The 17,179-nt window shown below is 43.9% G+C and overlaps 4 non-coding genes and 1 pseudogene across 4 annotated transcripts; 3 read left to right on the top strand and 2 right to left on the bottom strand.

Moving 5' to 3' along the window:
• The first annotated feature begins 8,473 nt into the window (after positions 1 to 8,473).
• Positions 8,474 to 8,660, top strand: LOC140276116 (U2 spliceosomal RNA). Its single transcript, XR_011908800.1, has one exon. It is a non-coding gene; the product is annotated as a U2 spliceosomal RNA (small nuclear RNA).
• A 2,270-nt stretch (positions 8,661 to 10,930) lies between these two features.
• Positions 10,931 to 11,044, top strand: LOC140276294 (U5 spliceosomal RNA). The gene has a single exon (XR_011908901.1). It is a non-coding gene; the product is annotated as a U5 spliceosomal RNA (small nuclear RNA).
• Positions 11,045 to 11,352: 308 nt separating this feature from the next.
• Positions 11,353 to 11,533, top strand: LOC140276177 (U2 spliceosomal RNA; annotated as a pseudogene).
• A 2,633-nt stretch (positions 11,534 to 14,166) lies between these two features.
• LOC140275933 (U2 spliceosomal RNA) lies at positions 14,167 to 14,357 on the bottom strand. The gene has a single exon (XR_011908633.1). It is a non-coding gene; the product is annotated as a U2 spliceosomal RNA (small nuclear RNA).
• A 310-nt stretch (positions 14,358 to 14,667) lies between these two features.
• LOC140276289 (U5 spliceosomal RNA) lies at positions 14,668 to 14,781 on the bottom strand. Its single transcript, XR_011908896.1, has one exon. It is a non-coding gene; the product is annotated as a U5 spliceosomal RNA (small nuclear RNA).
• Positions 14,782 to 17,179: the final 2,398 nt, after the last annotated feature.

Here is a 17,179-nt window from a genome sequence, read left to right as displayed (position 1 = left end):
TTCGAAAATTTACTTTCTTGTTTTAAAGCAATTATTGATGGACATTCAAACCTTTTTTTTGATGGTGTATAGTCGGGCTTTCGAGCCTTTTCTTCCTGGTTTTTACAAACCATGGTCGGACTTTCACACCTTCTTGTAGCCGAACAACTCCGCTCCCGCTATTGATTGTGTACAGTCGGGTATTTTAACCTTTTCTTACCCGCTTTTTACCAACTATGGTCGGACATTCACACCGTCTTACAGCGGAACACCTCTGCTCCCGCTTTTGATGGTGTATAGTCGGGCATTCGAAGCTTTTCTTACCCGCTTTTTACAAACTATGGTGGGACATTCAAACCTTCTTGTATCCGAAAACTTCCGCTCTCTCTTTTGATCATACATTGTCGGACATTCGCACCTTTTCTTACCCGCTTTTTACAAACCATGGTCGGACTTTCACATCTTCTTGTAGCCGAACACATCCGCTCCCGCTATTGATTGTGTACAGTCGGGTATTTTAACCTTTTCTTACCCGCTTTTTACCAAGTATGGTCGGACATTCACACCTTCGTACAGCGGAACACCTCCGCTCCCTCTTTTGATGGTGTATGTTCGGGCATTCAAACCTTTTCTTACCCGCTTTTTCCAAACTATGGTCGGCTATTCACAGCTTCCTCTCCACCATACTTGTATGGTGGGATATTCACACCCACTTGCATCCGAAGACCTCCGCCCCAAATTTTGTTGATATTTAGTCGGACATTCGAACCTTACCCGCTTTTGGCAAACTATGGCCTTCTTGCAGCCAAACAACTCTGATCTTGCTTTTGATGATGTAAGGTTGGGCATTCAGACCTTGCTTCACCTGCTTTTCACCAAATATAGTCGGACATTCACACCTTCTTGCAGCCGAACACTTCCGCTCCACCTTTTAGTGTTCTATCACACCTTTTTTTTCACCGCATTTTATACATTATGGTTGGAAATTTTCAACCACTCTCATCCGAAGACCTCTCCTGCCGCTTTTGTTAATATATTTGAACTTTAGTTTGACATTCAAACCTTCTTGCAGCTGAACCACCTCCGCTCCCTGTTTTGATCATATATGGTCTGGCTACTACCTTTTCTTACCCGTTTGTGAGTAATTATGGCTGGACATTCACACCTACTTACAGTCGAACACAACCTCTCTCGCTTTTGATGATGTATGGACCGGCATTTTTACCTTTTCTAACACATTTTTCAGCAATTATGGTCGGAGATTCACACCTACTCACAGCCGAACAACTGCGCTCCAGCATTTGATGATGTATAGTCGGGCATTCTCAACCTTTCTCATCAGCTTTTTGCAAATTATGATCTGACATTCACACCTACTTGCAGTCGAACACCTCTGCTCCCGCTTTTGATTATGTTTGGTTGGATATTCGAACCTTTTCTTAACTTCTTTTTACATATTTTGGTTGGACGTTCACACCTTCTTGTAGCCGAACACTTCCACTCCTGCTTTTGATGATGTATGGTTGGGCATTCACACCTTTTTTTTGCCCATTTTTCAGGAATTATGGGTGGACATTCACACCTTGCAGCTGAACACCTCCTATCCCACTTATGATCATGTGCGGTTTGATTTTCGAAAAGTTTCTTTCATGTTTTCTAGCAATTATTGATGGACATGTAGACCTTCTTGCAGCTGAACACCTCCGCTCCCGCTTTTGATCATACATTGTCAGGCATTCGCACCTTGTCTTACCCACTTTTTACAAACTTTAGTCGAACAGTCACACCTTTTTGCAGCCGAACACCACCTCTCCCGCTTTTGATGATGTATGGTCCAGCATTCTTACCTTTTCTAACACATTCTTCAGCAATTATGGTCGGACATTCACACCTACTCAGAGCCGAACACCTCCGCTCCCGCATTTGATGGTGTATAGTCGGGCATTCTCACCCTTTCTCATCAGCTTTTTACAAATTATGATCTGACATTCACACCTGCTTTTGATGATGTATTGTTAGGCATTCGCACCATTTTTCATGAATTATGGGTGGACATTCACACCTTCTTGCAGCCGAACACCTCCTCTCCCGCTTATGATCATGTGCGGTTTGATATTCGAAAATTTACTTTCTTGTTTTAAAGCAATTATTGATGGACATTCAAACCTTCTTTTTGATGGTGTATAGTCGGGCTTTCGAGCCTTTTCTTCCTGGTTTTTACAAACCATGGTCGGACTTTCACACCTTCTTGTAGCCGAACAACTCCGCTCCCGCTATTGATTGTGTACAGTCGGGTATTTTAACCTTTTCTTACCCGCTTTTTACCAACTATGGTCGGACATTCACACCGTCTTACAGCGGAACACCTCTGCTCCCGATTTTGATGGTGTATAGTCGGGCATTCGAAGCTTTTCTTACCCGCTTTTTACAAACTATGGTGGGACATTCAAACCTTCTTGTATCCGAAAACTTCCGCTCTCTCTTTTGATCATACATTGTCGGACATTCGCACCTTTTCTTACCCGCTTTTTACAAACCATGGTCGGACTTTCACATCTTCTTGTAGCCGAACACATCCGCTCCCGCTATTGATTGTGTACAGTCGGGTATTTTAACCTTTTCTTACCCGCTTTTTACCAAGTATGGTCGGACATTCACACCTTCGTACAGCGGAACACCTCCGCTCCCTCTTTTGATGGTGTATGTTCGGGCATTCAAACCTTTTCTTACCCGCTTTTTCCAAACTATGGTCGGCTATTCACAGCTTCCTCTCCACCATACTTGTATGGTGGGATATTCACACCCACTTGCATCCGAAGACCTCCGCCCCAAATTTTGTTGATATTTAGTCGGACATTCGAACCTTACCCGCTTTTGGCAAACTATGGCCATCTTGCAGCCAAACAACTCTGATCTTGCTTTTGATGATGTAAGGTTGGGCATTCAGACCTTGCTTCACCTGCTTTTCACCAAATATAGTCGGACATTCACACCTTCTTGCAGCCGAACACTTCCGCTCCACCTTTTAGTGTTCTATCACACCTTTTTTTTCACCGCATTTTATACATTATGGTTGGAAATTTTCAACCACTCTCATCCGAAGACCTCTCCTGCCGCTTTTGTTAATATATTTGAACTTTAGTTTGACATTCAAACCTTCTTGCAGCTGAACCACCTCCGCTCCCTGTTTTGATCATATATGGTCTGGCTACTACCTTTTCTTACCTGTTTGTGAGTAATTATGGCTGGACATTCACACCTACTTACAGTCGAACACAACCTCTCTCGCTTTTGATGATGTATGGACCGGCATTTTTACCTTTTCTAACACATTTTTCAGCAATTATGGTCGGAGATTCACACCTACTCACAGCCGAACAACTCCGCTCCCGCATTTGATGATGTATAGTCGGGCATTCTCACCCTTTCTCATCAGCTTTTTGCAAATTATGATCTGACATTCACACCTACTTGCAGTCGAACAGCTCTGCTCCCGCTTTTGATTATGTTTGGTTGGATATTCGAACCTTTTCTTAACTTCTTTTTACATATTTTGGTTGGACGTTCACACCTTCTTGTAGCCGAACACTTCCACTCCTGCTTTTGATGATGTATGGTTGGGCATTCACACCTTTTTTTTGCCCATTTTTCAGGAATTATGGGTGGACATTCACACCTTGCAGCTGAACACCTCCTATCCCACTTATGATCATGGGCGGTTTGATTTTCGAAAAGTTTCTTTCATGTTTTCTAGCAATTATTGATGGACATGTAGACCTTCTTGCAGCTGAACACCTCCGCTCCCGCTTTTGATCATACATTGTCAGGCATTCGCACCTTGTCTTACCCACTTTTTACAAACTTTAGTCGAACAGTCACACCTTTTTGCAGCCGAACACCACCTCTCCCGCTTTTGATGATGTATGGTCCAGCATTCTTACCTTTTCTAACACATTCTTCAGCAATTATGGTCGGACATTCACACCTACTCAGAGCCGAACACCTCCGCTCCCGCATTTGATGGTGTATAGTCGGGCATTCTCACCCTTTCTCATCAGCTTTTTACAAATTATGATCTGACATTCACACCTGCTTTTGATAATTTATTGTTAGGCATTCGCACCTTTTTTTTACCCATTTTTCATGAATTATGGGTGGACATTCACACCTTCTTGCAGCCGAACACCTCCTCTCCCGCTTATGATCATGTGCGGTTTGATATTCGAAAATTTACTTTCTTGTTTTAAAGCAATTATTGATGGACATTCAAACCTTCTTTTTGATGGTGTATAGTCGGGCTTTCGAGCCTTTTCTTCCCGGTTTCTACAAACCATGGTCGGACTTTCACACCTTCTTGTAGCCGAACAACTCCGCTCCCGCTATTGATTGTGTACAGTCGGGTATTTTAACCTTTTCTTACCCGCTTTTTAGCAACTATGGTCGGACATTCACACCGTCTTACAGCGGAACACATCTGCTCCTGCTTTTGATGGTGTATAGTCGGGCATTCGAAGCTTTTCTTACCCGCTTTTTACAAACTATGGTGGGACATTCAAACCTTCTTGTATCCGAAAACCTCCGCTCTCTCTTTTGATCATACATTGTCGGACATTCGCACCTTTTCTTACCCGCTTTTTACAAACCATGGTCGGACTTTCACATCTTCTTGTAGCCGAACACATCCGCTCCCGCTATTGATTGTGTACAGTCGGGTATTTTAACCTTTTCTTACCCGCTTTTTACCAACTATGGTCGGACATTCACACCTTTGTACAGCGGAACACCTCCGCTCCCTCTTTTGATGGTGTATGTTCGGGCATTCGAACCTTTTCTTACCCGCTTTTTCCAAACTATGGTCGGCTATTCACACCCACTTGCATCCGAAGACCTCCGCCCCAAATTTTGTTGATATTTAGTCGGACATTCGCACCTTACCCGCTTTTGGAAAACTATGGCCTTCTTGCAGCCAAACACCTCTGATCTCGCTTTTGATGATGTAAGGTTGGGCATTCAGACCTTGCTTCACCTGCTTTTCACCAAATATAGTCGGACATTCACACCTTCTTGCAGCCGAACACTTCCGCTTTTAGTGTTCTATGAGGCATTCACATATTTTTTTTCACCGTATTTTATAGATTATGGTTGGAAATTCTCACCCACTCTCATCCGAAGACCTCTCCTCCCGCTTTTGTTAATATATAGTCGGGCATTCGAACCTTTTCTTACCCGCTTTTTACAAATTATAGTCGAACATTCACACCTACTTGCAGCTGAATACTTCCGCTCCACCTTTTAGGTATGTATGGTTGGCATTTGCACCTCTTTTTATACTGATTGCTGAAGATTAAGTTGTACTTTCTCAAACTACAACATTTTTTTATTTGTTGAAACTTGATTTGAAGTGGATAAATAAGGAGGACAAACAGTTTTAAGTCAGGCTGATAGAAGGAATTAATTTTATAGCAAAATCTGTACTTCGTCATATGTCGAGAGATGCTTTTTGCTGAAGAAGTTCTTTCTCATTCTACAAAGTACAACGTTGTTTATCGTTGAAACTTGATTAGACATGAATAAATATGAAGGACAAAGCAGTCTTAACTTGGTTTGAGTTAAGGAATTCGTTTTATAGGAGAATCCGAATTCGTGCATAACTCATAAAATAGAGCTTATTTTCGGATTCCTGAAGAATGATTCTGGTTCTTTCTCATAATACAAAGTTTGTTGTTTATTGTTGAAACTTCATCAGAAGTGAAGAAATAAATGAATGCCTATCAACAAATGTGGGATCTAAACTCTAGTGCTTCCTCTAAAATAATTTCCTTTCTCAATTTAGAAATGTGTGTGTGTAAGTCACAACACCCGTGACACCAAAACGGCTTTCTTTTCTCTACACTCTGCACTATGAGCACACACACCAAATCAGAAAGGCTTTTTTCTCTCTTTTCTACATTATGGACTGTGGGGACACAAAACCGCTCTCTCTTTTTTTTTTTGATTGTGTGCCAGGGCGTTGTCTCACGTATTAGATTATGCTTACGATACGAATGGGTTTATCAGTCACTTCAGAATCCATACATACTGATCCTCCCGTAATAAAATGGTCGGATCTTATCAAACACACTTTGTTTCTTGTGACAATCAAGTCAGCGAAACAGCGTATACACGTCAAGACACTGAATCAAGTTTGCCACAAGAACTCATAAGTTTGGCAGTATTGCTCTGCCATCAGCAATGATACACCCATTTTATTTTCGTGAGACATGTGCAAGCACCTGTTCATCTACTGTTCTATCACTATGAATTAGTGATCTATTATCAATAAGGATACTTCTACAACTACTATCAAAGTATGTCCGGACTTCTTATGTTGTCAGTTGCTATATATGAATAAGTGGGTAGCTACTGACAAGCATTAAGCATGTCACACAGCCCAAACATATAACATTTCAGGACACACCACACAGTTAACAACCACAGTGAAGCGTGTCAAAGCCCAAACATGTAACATTCAACAGGACACTTACACAACACATTCAAATCAAACAGTCAGACCACATACAAGAACATATACCCCAGCCGGCATTGCTCCCTGCCTATTTTCGTACAGCACACTATGTGTGCGCACACCTTTATTCACAAACTCTTCAACTTATACTCTTTTACCGAAGCTGCTACAGCTCGATTACCACCTTTTAGGTATGTATGGTTGGCATTTGCACCTCTTTTTATACTGATTGCTGAAGATTAAGTTGTACTTTCTCAAACTACAACATTTTTTTATTTGTTGAAACTTGATTTGAAGTGGATAAATAAGGAGGACAAACAGTTTTAAGTCAGGCTGATAGAAGGAATTAATTTTATAGCAAAATCTGTACTTCGTCATATGTCGAGAGATGCTTATTGCTGAAGAAGTTCTTTCTCATTCTACAAAGTACAACGTTGTTTATCGTTGAAACTTGATTAGACATGAATAAATATGAAGGACAAAGCAGTCTTAACTTGGTTTGAGTTAAGGAATTCGTTTTATAGGAGAATCCGAATTCGTGCATAACTCATAAAATAGAGCTTATTTTCGGATTCCTGAAGAATGATTCTGGTTCTTTCTCATAATACAAAGTTTGTTGTTTATTGTTGAAACTTCATCAGAAGTGAAGAAATAAATGAATGCCTATCAACAAATGTGGGATCTAAACTCTAGTGCTTCCTCTAAAATAATTTCCTTTCTCAATTTAGAAATGTGTGTGTGTAAGTCACAACACCCGTGACACCAAAACGGCTTTCTTTTCTCTACACTCTGCACTATGAGCACACACACCAAATCAGAAAGGCTTTTTTCTCTCTTTTCTACATTATGGACTGTGGGGACACAAAACCGCTCTCTCTCTTTTTTTTTTTTATCGTGTGCCAGGGCGTTGTCTCATGTATTAGATTATGCTTAAGATACGAATGGGTTTATCAGTCACATCAGAATCCATACATACTGATCCTCCCGTAATAAAATGGTCGGATCTTATCAAACACACTTTGTTTCTTGTGACAATCAAGTCAGCGAAACAGCGTATACACGTCAAGACACTGAATCAAGTTTGCCACAAGAACTCATAAGTTTGGCAGTATTGCTCTGCCATCAGCAATGATACACCCATTTTATTTTCGTGAGACATGTGCAAGCACCTGTTCATCTACTGTTCTATCACTATGAATTAGTGATCTATTATCAATAAGGATACTTCTACAACTACTATCAAAGTATGTCCGGACTTCTTATGTTGTCAGTTGCTATATATGAATAAGTGGGTAGCTACTGACAAGCATTAAGCATGTCACACAGCCCAAACATATAACATTTCAGGACACACCACACAGTTAACAACCACAGTGAAGCGTGTCAAAGCCCAAACATGTAACATTCAACAGGACACTTACACAACACATTCAAATCAAACAGTCAGACAACATACAAGAACATATACCCCAGCCGGCATTGCTCCCTGCCTATTTTCGTACAGCACACTATGTGTGCGCACACCTTTATTCACAAACTCTTCAACTTATACTCTTTTACCGAAGCTGCTACAGCTCGATTACCACCTTTTAGGTATGTATGGTTGGCATTTGCACCTCTTTTTATACTGATTGCTGAAGATTAAGTTGTACTTTCTCAAACTACAACATTTTTTTATTTGTTGAAACTTGATTTGAAGTGGATAAATAAGGAGGACAAACAGTTTTAAGTCAGGCTGATAGAAGGAATTAATTTTATAGCAAAATCTGTACTTCGTCATATGTCGAGAGATGCTTATTGCTGAAGAAGTTCTTTCTCATTCTACAAAGTACAACGTTGTTTATCGTTGAAACTTGATTAGACATGAATAAATATGAAGGACAAAGCAGTCTTAACTTGGTTTGAGTTAAGGAATTCGTTTTATAGGAGAATCCGAATTCGTGCATAACTCATAAAATAGAGCTTATTTTCGGATTCCTGAAGAATAATTCTGGTTCTAGCCTTTTGGCTAAGATCAAGTGTAGTATCTGTACTTATCAGTTTAATATGTGATATGTCTATGCAAGGACTACATATTAAATGGATTTTTATCAATAGGAGTTGAAAAAGGAGCTTGCTCCGTTCACTCCAAGCATCGACCCAGTACTGCAGTGCCGCTGGGAACGGTGCGCTCTTCTCTGCTCTTGTGAAAAAGCAAACAGCGGTGCAGGATGGAAGTTTCAGGGAGCCCAAGATGAAACTTTCTTTTAATCTGCTGAGAAAAGAGAGTGAATGCGAAGTAGACTTTAACACAGCTCTGGGAGCGAGCCGAGTGTGGGCTAACCGGAAGAATTGCTTGAAAGAAACGCGACACCGAATGAGTGGTCAGAACAAAGCCTCAATACGGTGTTCCCGTGGTGTTTGTGGCTGCCTTGTCTTTTGCACAGAGTAAAAGACAAGGCAGCCATCGAATAGGGCCCGATTGTTCCTACTTGGTCAGCCGAGGAGCAAGGGGGGGGAGCAAGCGTCTCAACCAAGCAAATCTCACCAAGTAGGAACAATCGGGCCCTATTCGATGGCTGCAACACCTGAAAGAGATATTGATGCGAGACCCGATCAAAAGCTTTTTCAAAGTCTAAATTTAAGATGACAAGCCGGGTGTTTCTGTCTCTAGCGTAATCAATGATGTCTCGAATCAGTACGAGGCTGTCGGTGAGTTGTCTCTCTGAGATGGCACAAGCCTGGTCTGGGTGAATTACCTCCTCTAAAACAGAGGACATCCGTGTCGTAAAAACCTTGCTAAAAAGTTTACAGTCAAAGTTTAAAAGTGTGATGGGCCTCCAATTCTTTAGGTCAGTCTTATCATTTTTATCAGAAGTGAAGAAATAAATGAATGCCTATCAACAAATGTGGGATCTAAACTCTAGTGCTTCCTCTAAAATAATTTCCTTTCACAATTTAGAAATGTGTGTGTGTAAGTCACAACACCCGTGACACCAAAACGGCTTTCTTTTCTCTACACTCTGCACTATGAGCACACATACCAAATCAGAAAGGCTTTTTTCTCTCTTTTCTACATTATGGACTGTGGGGACACAAAACCGCTCTCTCTTTTTTTTTTATCGTGTGTCAGGGCGTTGTCTCACGTATTAGATTGTGCTTAAGATACGAATGGGTTTATCAGTCACATCAGAATTCATACATACTGATCCTCCCGTAATAAAATGGTCGGATCTTATCAAACACACTTTGTTTCTTGTGACAATCAAGTCAGCGAAACAGCGTATACACGTCAAGACACTGAATCAAGTTTGCCACAAGAACTCATAAGTTTGGCAGTATTGCTCTGCCATCAGCAATGATACACCCATTTTATTTTCGTGAGACATGTGCAGGCACCTGTTCATCTACTGTTCTATCACTATGAATTAGTTTATCTATTATCAATAAGGATACTTCTACAACTACTCTATCAAAGTATGTCCGGACTTCTTACGTTGTCAGTTGCTATATATGAATAAGTGGGTAGCTACTGACAAGCATTAAGCATGTCACACAGCCCAAACATATAACATTTCAGGACACACCACACAGTTAACAACCACAGTGAAGCGTGTCAAAGCCCAAACATGTAACATTCAACAGGACACTTACACAACACATTCAAATCAAACAGTCAGACAACATACAAGAACATATACCCCAGCCGGCATTGCTCCCTGCCTATTTTCCTACAGCTCACTATGTGTGCGCACACCTTTATTCACAAACTCTTCAACTTATACTCTTTTACCGAAGCTGCTACAGCTCGATTGGCCGAATACCGAATAATCCTAATTCGGTGAATTTGACATCTGCCTTACATGTAACAGATTAGCGGTTTAGCAGTTTTAATTTAGTTTGAGTGAAGGAATTCATTTTATAGCAAAATCCGAAATCGTGAAGAACTCATGAAAGTAAGCTTATTCTCGGATTCCTGAAACTTTAGATTTGCTATTTCTTTTACTGCAAAGTACAACGTTGGTTTTTTTGTTTAAATCTTTCAAGACATGGTAAATATGAAGGACAAAGCAGTTTTAACATAGTTTGAGTGAAGGAATTCATTTTATTGATAAAATCCCAAGAGTCTGCTGAGAAAAGAGAGTGAATGCGAAGTAGACTTTAACACGGCTCTGGGAGCGAGCCGAGTGCGGGCTAACCGGGAGAATTGCTTGAAAGAAACGCGACACCGAATGAGCGGTCAGAACAAAGCCTCAATACGGTTTTCCCGTGGTGTTTTTGTTGCTGCCTTGTCTTTTGCACAGAGTAAAAGGCAAGGCAGCCATCGAATAGGGCCCGATTGTTCCTACTTGGTCAGCCGAGGAGCAAGGGGGGGGGGAGCAAGCGTCTCAACCAAGCAAAGCTCACCATGGGGAAGGTGGCTATGCCAACTAGCCTGATGCCCTGCTCCCGCAGTGACGGATAATCGTACTCTGGTTTCTCTTCATAACGTACAAGTCTTTCGCCTTTTACTAAAGACTTCTGTGGAGAGCAGCACTAATGAGTTGTTTCTATTTTTGGCAGGCTTTACCTTTGCGGGTGAAGCCCTTTCTGTCTGTGCAAAAGAAATCTTGTTACTGTGCAGAGTGACTTCTCTGAGTAGAGTCGCCTTACTTGTTGCGACTGTGCCAATGTTCGAAGCTGGAGTGCAAAGTTGTTGCTTGAATGGTGCTTGCTGGAGCGTGCGGGAGTGCAAAGTTATACCATTTAAAAGGGCTGAAGAGTGCTCAGTGCAGCGGGTGGGCGGAGGTGCAACGTGACACTCTGGCCACCTATGGCCATAAAAAGAACACTGCTACAAGTGCGCATTGTGCCAGCAAGGGCCCTCGGACCTGAAACAGTGGACAGTTATCGCTTCTCGGCCTTTTGGCTAAGATCAAGTGTAGTATCTGTTCTTATCAGTTTAATATGTCCTCTATACGAGGACTACATATTAAATGGATTTTTAAGAATAGGAGTTGAAAAAGAAGCTTGCTCCGTTCACAAGCATCGACCCAGTACTGCAGTGCCGCTGGGAACGGTGCGCTCTCCTCTGCTCTTGTGAAAAAGCAAACAGCGGTGCAGGATGGAAGTTTCAGGGAGCCCAAGATGAAACTTTCTTTTAGTCTGCTGAGAAAAGAGAGTGAATGCGAAGTAGACTTTAACACGGCTCTGGGAGCGAGCCGAGTGCGGGCTAACCGGGAGAATTGCTTGAAAGAAACGCCATACCAAATGAGTGGTCAGAACAAAGCCTCAATACGGTGTTCCTGTTGTGTTTTTGTTGCTGCCGCTGTTTGCTTTTTAACAAGAGCGCACCTGTTGAGGGGGGGCCTGGGGGGGCCTGGGTGATGGTGGGTCTCAGGCCCGGGCTGCTGCGACTGGTGTGACCGGGTGGTTTGTTTGTTTGTTTTTTGTTGTTGTTTGTTTGTTTTTTGTAGAGGTCCTCCGGAGTGGGGTTGGGTTGAGTGGGGTGGGGCGGGATGGGTACCTTCTGGGGGTACAGTAGCTCCCAGAATATGGTCGCTGCAGGCCCCGAGCCTGGTGGACATCAGGCCCTCCTGTCCTGTGTTGGCTCCCTTTTAAAAAGTACAGAACTTAGAACAGGTCTAGTCCCTGGCTTTCGGCAGAACTGTCTTCTTTACTTTTTTTTTTTTTCCCCTTATCGTGTTCAGCATTATGGCAGCAGAATTGTAGTCTGAATACCTTTGATGCCAAACAGATTTGCTTTGCCAAGGGAAGTTTTATAAATGTAAAGCTCCCCTTGATGCCCATTTATTTATTTCTGTTTACAATATATGACATGTAATAGAACTGAACCGGACCGGGGGACAAGGAAAGAAGAAGAGGAAAGAAGAGAAAAACAGAACATACATCGCATACAACACAGCTGGGGATATAGATGACCTGAGACGACATGATAATACATCAACTGCTTGGCGACCATGCTACTGGACTAATGAATGTGGTTGTGTGTGTGTGAGAACATGCAACACCCATGGCACAGGACCTACATAATAACCGTGCTTAGTTATGAGTGTATAAGCGTACAGGGCCACAATCCACAGCCCCCCCAAGCAATCAGAAGCAGGCAGAGAGGGCCACAATACCCAGGCCACCAGCAGCCCCCACAGAGCACAGAACCCAGGAAGCCCACCGCAGGGGCAACCACGCATCCACCCAGAAGACTGCAGAGGAAGCCCCCGGAAAGAGCCCCCATAAGCATAGGGCAGAGGCCCTCCGGGAGCCAGGGGCAACAGCCCACCGACGTCGCCAGGTCCCAGCCGCCCAGACATGGGCCGTGCACTGGATCCGGGCCCCAGGAGCCCGAGCGCCCCCAAACCCCCCGGCAGAGGCCCCACCCAATACCCAGGAGGGCCAAGCGCCCCAGACAGCCACACAGTGGGTCAGCGCCTGCCCCAGCACCCCTGGCCAAGTGCCCTGGGAGTCAAGACGTGCCCACAGGTGGGTGAAGTCGCGAGCAGCGGAGAGAGGCCACGCCGCCCCCCCCCATCAGGAGAAGCACAGGCAGGCCAGGCGACAGCAAGTCCAAGATCCAGGCCCAATCATTACCACACACACTTTCATGTCCCATACATCCACACGTCCTCCCTCCCTCGACTCCGCTGGGGTGTAGTGCAGCGGGCACACCAGGGGGCCAGCAGCCCCCCAGCCACCACAGACCCCAAACCAGCAGAACAATTAATTAATCCTCCTGGCCCCTCCCGCCCCGAGCAGCAACCAGGAAGCAGGGGTGTGCGAAGAAGACCCCTCCCCTCACCCTTCTGGCTCTTCAATATTTTCTAATAGTGAGCAATTAAAATTGAGGGGCAGCCAAACTTGTAGAACTGGGAGCGTGGCCCTCTGGGCAGCCTACATACCCAAAGAGCCCCGCCCACCAGATGCCACTCAGTGTAACCACCCCCCAAGACCTAATGTGTGTGTGTGAGTGTGTTTGATAAGTAGTAATGTCTAAGGTGTAATTAAAACAGGGGTGGGAACTGCAGAGTGCAACTACTGCAGAGTCCACTACACCCCACCGAACACACACGCCCCCAAAAACCTTCATGTGTGAGTGTGTGCTGTGTACAGGAGCCAGAAGGGAGAGGGGTATGGGGATATACACTGGGGGCAGCCAGGGACTGGCTGCAATAGGCATCCCCGCTACCAGGGAGCCAACACAGGACAGGAGGGCCTGATGTCCACCAGGCTCGGGGCCTGCAGCGACCATATTCTGGGAGCTACTGTACCCCCAGAAGGTACCCATCCCGCCCCACCCCACTCAACCCAACCCCACTCCGGAGGACCTCTACAAAAAACAAACAACAAAAAACAAACAAACAAACCACCCGGTCACACCAGTCGCAGCAGCCCGGGCCTGAGACCCACCATCACCCAGGCCCCCCCAGGCCCCCCCTCAACAGGTGCGCTCTTGTGAAAAAGCAAACAGTGGCAGCAACAAAAACACAACGGGAACACCGTATTGAGGCTTTGTTCTGACCGCTCATTTGGTATGCCGTTTCTTTCAAGCAATTCTCCCGGTTAGCCCGCACTCGGCTCGCTCCCAGAGCCGTGTTAAAGTCTACTTCGCATTCACTCTCTTTTCTCAGCAGACTAAAAGAAAGTTTCATCTTGGGCTCCCTGAAACTTGCATCCTGCACCGCTGTTTGCTTTTTCACAAGAGTAGAGAAGAGCGCACCGTTCCCAGCGGCACTGCAGTACGGGGTCAATGCTTGGAGTGAACGGAGCAAGCTACTTTTTCAACTCCTATTGCTTAAAATCCATTTAATATGTAGTCCTCGTATAGAGGACATATCAGATATTAAACTGATAAGAACAGATACTACACTTGATCTTAGCCAAAAGGCCGAGAAGCGACAACTGTCCACTGGTTCACGTCCGAGGGCCCTTCCTGGCACAATGCGCACTTGTCCGCTAACACCCCTGTTCTTTTTATGGCCATAGGTGGCCAGAGTGTCACTTTGCACCTCCGCCCACCTGCTGCACTGAGCACTCTTCAGCCCTTTTAAATGGTATAACTTTGCACTCCCGCACGCTCCAGCAAGCACCATTCAAGCAACAACTTTGCACTCCAGCTTCGAACATCGGCACAGTCGCAACAAGTAAGGCGACTCTACTCAGAGAAGTCACTCTGCACAAGATTTCTTTTGCACAGACAGAAAGGGCTTCACCCGCAAAAGTAAAGCCTGCCAAAAATAGAAACAACTCATTAGTGCTGCTCTCCACAGAAGTCTTTAGTAAAAGGCGAAAGACTTGTACGTTATGAAGAGAAACCAGAGTACGAGTATCCGTCACTGCGGGAGCAGGGCATCAGGCTAGTTGGCATAGCCACCTTCCCCATGGTGAGCTTTGCTTGGTTGAGACGCTTGCTCCCCCCCCCCCCCCCCCCCTTGCTCCTCGGCTGACCAAGTAGGAACAATCGGGCCCTATTCGATGGCTGCCTTGTCTTTTACTCTGTGCAAAAGACAAGGCAGCAACAAAAACACCACGGGAAAACCGTATTGAGGCTTTGTTCTGACCGCTCATTCGGTGTTAAGTTTCTTTCAAGCAATTCTCCCGGTTAGCCCGCACTCGGCTCGCTCCCAGAGCCGTGTTTGATAAGATCCGACCATTTTATTACGGGAGGATCAGTATGTATGGATTCTGATGTGACTGATAAACCCATTCGTATCTTAAGCATAATCTAATACATGAGACAACGCCCTGGCACACGATAAAAAAAAAAAAGAGAGAGAGCGGTTTTGTGTCCCCACAGTCCATAATGTAGAAAAGAGAGAAAAAAGCCTTTCTGATTTGGTGTGTGTGCTCATAGTGCAGAGTGTAGAGAAAAGAAAGCCGTTTTGGTGTCACGGGTGTTGTGACTTACACACAAACATTTCTAAATTGAGAAAGGAAATTATTTTAGAGGAAGCACTAGAGTTTAGATCCCACATTTGTTGATAGGTATTCATTTATTTCTTCACTTCTGATAAAAATGATAAGACTGACCTAAAGAATTGGAGGCCCATCACACTTTTAAACTTTGACTGTAAACTTTTTAGCAAGGTTTTAACGACACGGATGTCCTCTGTTTTAGAGGAGGCAATTCACCCAGACCAGGCTTGTGCCATCTCAGAGAGACAACTCACCGACAGCCTCGTACTGATTCGAGACATCATTGATTACGCTAGAGACAGAAACACCCGGCTTGTCATCTTAAATTTAGACTTTGAAAAAGCTTTTGATCGGGTCTCGCATCAATATCTCTTTCAGGTGTTGCAGCCATCGAATAGGGCCCGACCAAGCAAATCTCACCAAGTAGGAACAATCGGGCCCTATTCGATGGCTGCCTTGTCTTTTACTCTGTGCAAAAGACAAGGCAGCCACAAACACCACGGGAACACCGTATTGAGGCTTTGTTCTGACCACTCATTCGGTGTCGCGTTTCTTTCAAGCAATTCTCCCGGTTAGCCCACACTCGGCTCGCTCCCAGAGCAGAGTGTAGAGAAAAGAGAGAAAAGAAAGCCGTTTTGGTGTCACGGGTGTTGTGACTTACACACACACATTTCTGAATTGAGAAAGGAAATTATTTTAGAGGAAGCACTAGAGTTTAGATCCCACATTTGTTGATAGGCATTCATTTATTTCTTCACTTCTGATGAAGTTTCAACAATAAACAACAAACTTTGTATTATGAGAAAGAACCAGACTCATTCTTCAGGAATCCGAAAATAAGCTCTATTTTACGAGTTATGCACGAATTCGGATTCTCCTATAAAACGAATTCCTTAACTCTAACCAAGTTAAGACTGCTTTGTCCTTCATATTTATTCATGTCTAATCAAGTTTCAACGATAAACAACGTTGTACTTTGTACTTCTTCAGCAATAAGCATCTCTCGACATATGACGAAATACAGATTTTGCTATAAAATTAATTCCTTCTATCAGCCTGACTTAAAACTGTTTGTCCTCCTTATTTATCCACTTCAAATCAAGTTTCAACAAATAAAAAAATGTTGTAGTTTGAGAAAAAAACAACTTAATCTTAAGCAATCAGTAGGGTGAGAAAGGGTAAGAAAAGGTGCAAATGCCAACCATACATCACTAAAAGGTGGAGCGGAAGTATTCGGCTGCAAGTAGGTGCGAATGCCTGACAATGTATGATCAAAAGAGGGAGCGGAGGTTTTCGGCTGCAAGGTCTGAATGTCCAACCATAATTTGTAAAAACCGGGGAAGAAAAGGTTTGAATGCCCGACTATACACCATCAAAAGCGGGAGCGGAGGTGTTCGGCTGCAAGTAGGTGTGAATGTTCGACCATAATTTGTAAAAAGCGGGTAAGAAAAGGTTCGAATGCCCGACTATATATTAACCAAAGCAGGAGGAGAGGTCTTCGGATAAGAGTGGGTGAGAATTTCCAACCATAATCTATAAAATGCGGTGAAAAAAAAGGTGTGAATACCCCATAGAACACTAAAAGGTAGAGCGGAAGTGTTCGGCTGCAAGAAGGTGTGAATGTCTGACCATAGTTTGTAAAAAGCGGGTAAGAAAAGGTTCGAATGCCCGAACATACACCATCAAAGGAGGGAGCGGAGGTGTTCCGCTGTAAGAAGGTGTGAATGTCCGACCATAGTTGGCAAAAAGCAGGTAAGAAAAGGTTAAAATACCCGATTGTACACAATCAATAGCGGGAGCAGAGTT

Source organism: Leuresthes tenuis, unplaced genomic scaffold, assembly GCF_036924035.1.
Source record: "Leuresthes tenuis unplaced genomic scaffold, fLeuTen1.0.hap1 SCAF_18, whole genome shotgun sequence".
In the NCBI taxonomy this organism is placed as follows: domain Eukaryota; kingdom Metazoa; phylum Chordata; class Actinopteri; order Atheriniformes; family Atherinopsidae; genus Leuresthes; species Leuresthes tenuis.
This window is presented reverse-complemented; position numbering and strand designations above follow the sequence as displayed.